General features: G+C 46.9%; 1 protein-coding gene across 2 annotated transcripts in view; it reads left to right on the top strand.

The window, feature by feature from the left end:
- Positions 1–4,994: 4,994 nt before the first annotated feature.
- Positions 4,995–5,750, top strand: part of CTBP1 (C-terminal binding protein 1) — a 226,608-nt gene continuing 225,852 nt past the window's right edge. Inside the window, exon 1 of one of the 2 annotated variants that reach the window (XM_035326460.1) lies at positions 4,995–5,080. The gene's annotated coding sequence lies outside the window, so the exon portion shown is untranslated. The remainder of the gene's footprint in view (positions 5,081–5,750) is intronic. The other variant, XM_035326464.1, reaches the window with a different exon arrangement.

A 5,750-nucleotide genomic window follows, 5' to 3' on the forward strand; every position in this document is an offset into this window, starting at 1 on the left:
TGGTTGGGTGGCGTTGTGGAAGAGGGCGGGGCTGCGCGGAAACGCGGACAAATCAAATGTCTGAGATGAGGGTTACGGCACTAGGATAGGCGGGATTTTGGGCGGTGACGGACAGCGAGCTGCCCAATCGGAATAAGCAGTGCGCACTCCCCACCCAACCAGAATAAGCCGTGGAAAGGAGAGGGCGGCGCCTAAAAGTAAATTTTCCTGGTGACTTGAAACGGCCGTTTGAACACCCCCATGAGGTGTCCGGGAAGGGGAGGGGCGGGGCGAAGCGGGGCAGGGCCCTTGACGGTCGGGCCATCCGACCAATGACGTGGCGCCGTCCCTCCGACGGGCAGACGTCTGAGCGAATGGGGCGGCGCGGTTGAGGGGAGAGGGCGGGGCGGCGGGCGGCGGTGTGTATATGGGAGGGGATGGAGGGAGGGGGCCGCCCCTGGTCCCGCGGGGAGGAGGGAGCGGGTGAGAGGCGGTGAGGCGGCGGGAGGAGGAGGTTTAAATAGCGTGAGTCCCCTTCCCCTCGGCTTCTTCTCCCCTTCCCCGGGCCGCCCGAGACCCCACAGAACCCCCTGCAGGCAGGAAGGGGCCCGATCCTGCGGGGCGTCCGGGGAGTAAAGCACCCGGAGTGGCGGTGGTTGGCGTAAAGGGGGAGTAAAGCCCCCTTGGAGTCCCCGTGATTGGTGTAAAGGGGGAGTAAAGCACCCGGAGTCCCCGTGGTTGGTGTAAAGGGGGAGCAAGGCCCCCCTGGAGTCCCCGTGGTTGGTGTAAAGAGGGAGTAAAGCCCCCCTGGAGTCCCCGTGGTTGGTGTAAAGGGGGAGTAAAGCCCCCTTGGAGTCCCCGTGGTTGGTGTAAAGGGGGAGTAAAGCCCCCTTGGAGTCCCTGTGGTTGGTGTAAAGGCTGCTCGCGTGGTGTTGTAGGGGAGACGCGTGGCAGTGTGCCCTCCTCGGTGTCCCACGGGAGCTGCTCGTATGAGGAAAAATAATAAAAAAAAGTGTGAAGTTGCTGGTGGCAAACAGCATGGGGAGCGCCAGGTGTTCACTTGGTTCTTTGCAGGCTCTTTGCTGTGCCCAGCAGAGATGTTTCAGGTTGTGTCCTTTTGGGGTTTGGGGCCATGAAGAGCCCCAGAGCTGGATGCAGGTGCAGTCACCGTGGTTCTGCTATTTCCTAAGTTTCTGTGATGCAATTTCCAGGCTGCAGGAAGCGAGAAAGATGACCACAAGTGTATCTAGGAGGATAAAGCGCATTTAACTTTTATGGTTGGAAAAAGCAAGTTGTTTTAGCAGAGGTGTGGCTTTTTTAGGGTCTTTGGTAGCGTCACCTGTTACCATAGGCCTGATTGCACTGAGCACATCTATCCCACACAAAAGGGCTGGTGGTAAATAAAAGAAAATGTGTGCAGTCGTACAGCTGGGTGTTAGATCTCTTCAGTTTTTGCCTGCAAACTATTTGTGTTTACTCTCAGCTGGCCTTCAGGCTCCCACTGCCCGTAATCAGCAGACTTATGCCTAAACCTAATTTGCCAAGCCTGCACCAGGTGCGAAGTCTTGGTTTAAAAGGTGTATTAGTGAAAACGTTTGCATTAGTTACACCTGGGATTAACGTTCATGTCTAGGCATGATCTTGGGGCCAGATTCTGCAAGAGGATTTGTGTAAGGAGGATTTTGCCTCCACGAAGGCTCTGCACGGGGAATGGTTCACCTGGGCTCATCGAGGGGAGGATGGAAAAGCTCCGTTGTTGCTGTATTTACAGACTTAATTATGGAGCGCTGTGCATTCTTCCTGTTGTTCCTGTCTGCTTTACATATTCTGTAGGTTAATATTTACAGAGGAATCTGCTGTCTAGTGTTCCTTGCCATTGATGTTACTGAACAGCTTGAACTAGCACTGAACTCTCTTAGGACTGTGTATGGCACGTGCAGGGACTGAAGGAACATGACTGTGACTTGTGTGTAGCTCGCTGAGTTGCGTATGTATTTGTACAAAAATCGCATTTACACAGATTTTTGAGAGGTAAAATGTCAGTGGTCCTTATTGATTAATACACTAGCATTTGTGGTGTTACACAGATATTTTGTGAATATAGGTTATGTGCTCAGACTGTACCTGTCTTAGCACCGGGAAATTATTGGCAATGGTTTGTCAGATGTTAGTAGCCAAAGGTAGAGGGCTTGCTGAATGGAACAGATGGCCAAGCAACCATCATGTCAGAGAAAACAGCATGTATTCCATGTATTCTTAGTTTAACACAAGAGGGAGCATGTCTAATCTTTAACCTTTAAATATTGCAACTTCAGAGAGGAAGCTTTAATTGTTGAGTGTCAGCTAATTTATGTTCTAGGCTCCGTGTGCAAATATTGATACAACCTATCCGTATTTCTGGCATGTTTTCAACTTCAGGTTGTAGCTGTTGATTTGTAATACGAATGCTGGCCTGGTAAATGTGGAGATGAAAACTACACTGATGATCTTTCAAACTTGTTAAAATCTGTAGATTCCTGCTGAATTTAACAAAATATTTATGGCTATTGTTATTCAAGGGTATGGTTATTCATATATGGAGGTTGTACTTTGTTCTTTCGTATTAGGTTAATAAATGTCTTCTGCTTAACCTACCTTACAAAGTTATAAAGCCCAGGTTTAATTTAATTAACTTTAGTTTAATTACTAATGCAACTTCACTTTTACAGTTCTTGTAAATTCTACTGATCCACTCTTAAATAGGAAAGAGAAAATTGCATTTACTAAAGGCTTGTGTAAGATAACATTATTTTTCCAATGTCCCCTAGTGGTGTAAACAGAATCAAAATCAGCTTCCATTTTGTATTTATTGCTGTTGTCCAGTTGAATCATGACTTATGTTGTTTGTCCTTGCTTAGTATTTTAATGTGTATTAGTTACAGTTGAGCAATTTGTACAGATTCCTCCAAACCTTCAGGAGAGCTTTACTTGTGTGAAGGTATCTTCAGTGTTTCCAGTTGCTTTTTTCCACTTTGTTCCAGGTTAAGGGTAAGAGGTAGATGTCTACTGTTAAGCTTTTTTTTGCAAATTATGTGTTTATCAAAATTTTAAATACTCTGTATGTTATTTGGTAGAGCAAAGTGGAAACCTGAGTGCTGTGAATACTCCTGTGGATTGAGGCTTATTACACTTGCCTGTCTTTCCTTGTTGTGGACATCATAGCCTCTATAGCAGGGTGGCAGAAAGGAATGTATGCCCCCATCACTTATAGCACATGAGGCTGGTGTAAGCCAGTGGTAGGAAGTTGTGTTGTGCTGGGCAGGGTAGGAGCATGTGTTTCCTTGCCCCATGGGCAAGGAAGAGCTATCTTTTCCATGGGTGGTGGTGTGACTGTCCATGTTATAATGTAGAAGTAGAAGCCTTCATTGTATTCTTTTGGTGAGTTATGATATATTGAAGACCTCACTTTTCATGTCTGTTACTCTCTTCTTTTGAAGATGGAATATTTTTTTTTTTTGGTCTGTTGTACACAGTGTTAATATCAAGGTAGCTCATCTTCAAAAATATGCATAGCAGTTAATTTGTGTTAGTAAGACAGGAATGTGAGATGACCTATACTAATCTCAGATACCTTTAGATATTTGTAAAGTGTTACAATTTTTAGAAGATGAATGAGGATTTGGGAAATGCTTGCCTCGAGTATTTTGAGACCAACCCTACTGGGAAAATTGTTGCTTTACTGAGTTATTCACAGCAACAAAGCATTTTGAAGGGATTGCTCCATGTAAATGGATATTGTTTGGTTTTATAGAATAGATGTGAAACAGAACTGCAGAGTCAGATATTCATAGAGAGCAGAGAAACTCCTTTCAATGAACAAGTGTTGATGGGCTGGCTTTTGTCAGGATCAAATGAGCTGCCTGTTGCCTTAGATATTTTTCAGTCACAAGGGGCAAAACTTGGGCTTTGGTTTCTTGCCCAGCAGACTTAGCCTGTTGAATGCTTTTACATTAAATGCACATCTTTACTTTAAAAGAAATTAATATGTCTGTACCACTTGTTTTGGTATTGTACCTGTTGAGCTTATAATTGTGTATTGGTTGTGTAAACAGGTGGGAGAAGGTGGTTTTATTTCTGTACCTGACAGGAAATTTTACACCCCTTTCGTGTAAAAACCCCAGCAGACCACAAAAAAAACATGATGAGCAGACCCCCAAAATCCCACAGCCAGCAGACCCCACTCCGGTTGCACCATTGGGTGATCACTGGGAGAGGTTGCGCTGCTGTGGCACCGCATCAAGCACTAACTGAGGGCAAATGCATGTTGTTTTCTTGAGTCAGAATGATTATAAGGACACTTCTGAGAGCTACCTGGCTATGGGCTCAGCAGTGGGGTCCCAGGACAGGACCTCATTGCCCTCAGGAGCTGTGGCCAGGCGCTCAGCACAGGCCCTGGCCTGGGCCGAGTCAGCGGCGTGAGCAGGCCCTGGGCCGCCCCGGGCCGCGCGGTGCCTGCTGCTCTGTGGTGTCACTCAAAGCAGCCTCATTGTTAGTTTGCTCCCACAAATTAATGAAAAAGGGGGGTCAAAATACACAATACAGATCAATTTTATGAAATTATATTTTGAATAGGGCTCTGTTTACATTACACCCTCCACCCCCCAGAAGCATGTGGGACGTGCTGTGCTGCCAGAGCGCAGCAACTTTCAGAGTGGTCTAAATGGGTGGTTTAAAATCCCGAGGGGAGGGGGGGCTTTTTTTTTTTTTTTTTTAAAGCCAGGAGGGATTTCTTTTCACTTCGAGTTGCAGCCTGCTGAAAAATGGGGGGGCTTAAAAAGAAAGCGCTGACACAGCCCCAGCTCCAGAGCGGTGCCCTCGGTGCTGCCGCAGCAACTGCCCAGGCAGCGCTGCCTGCTCCCCTGGCCTTGTGCTTCGCCTTCCTTCAACTGGGTGCATTTTTAACTTTGTGAAAGTTTGCGATTATTTAAAGCCCGGAGCGGGTGGGCAGCGCCGAGGAGCGGGGCTGGAGGAGCATGGACTTGTTCATCTCAGCCTGATCTTGTCAGTAGCAGCAGAGCACAGGGAGAGGGAGAGGAACTCCGGCTGGGGCAGCGCTCCAAAGGTTTGTCTGTTATTTTTATACCAAAATTACGCCTTAGTCGCGAAGTATTCGGCGTGCGGAGCGTTGCTGGCGATCTGTGGCTTCGATACGTGTATGTTTAGCGGCGGGGGTGGTTTGCCAGAGAGAAGATTTGCCTCTGTGTGTGTGTATGCCGGCGAGAGCGAGTGTGTGTTGCGAGCGGGGAAACGCTGAAGAAGAAGAAACCCTGTTGGTTCTCCATGCAAATGACCGCTTTGGTTGTAACAAAAGCCTTGATGTTGGGCTTGGAAAAATGATCTGACAGTGTAACAACCCCAGGCCACTTTCGCCATGTTTTTGTTTATTCATGTTTCATTCCCTTTGCTGTAGCTATCGCACAGATGTTTCCCATTTCCCCGTTTTTACACTGTTGTGCCTTTTTGGAGTTAGTGAGAAAATGTGTGAAAGAATGTTAACAAAACAGCGAGGTGGTGCAGATGTTTATACTTTAGTTCTTGGGCTCGCCGATATTGGCAGAGGGATACGGTGCATATGAAGGAACGTAAGGAAGCATCTGCTTTAACTAGCGAGCTTGTAATTTCAAAATGTGCCCATTGTAACTTGAATTTTCGCATAAACAGATGAAGTGAGCACGTTCCCGGTGCAGTGTGGCTGGTCCAGATCTCATTTGTTTGCTACTGTTTTTTTTTTT

This window comes from Oxyura jamaicensis, chromosome 4, assembly GCF_011077185.1.
Source record: "Oxyura jamaicensis isolate SHBP4307 breed ruddy duck chromosome 4, BPBGC_Ojam_1.0, whole genome shotgun sequence".
In the NCBI taxonomy this organism is placed as follows: Eukaryota; Metazoa; Chordata; class Aves; order Anseriformes; family Anatidae; genus Oxyura; species Oxyura jamaicensis.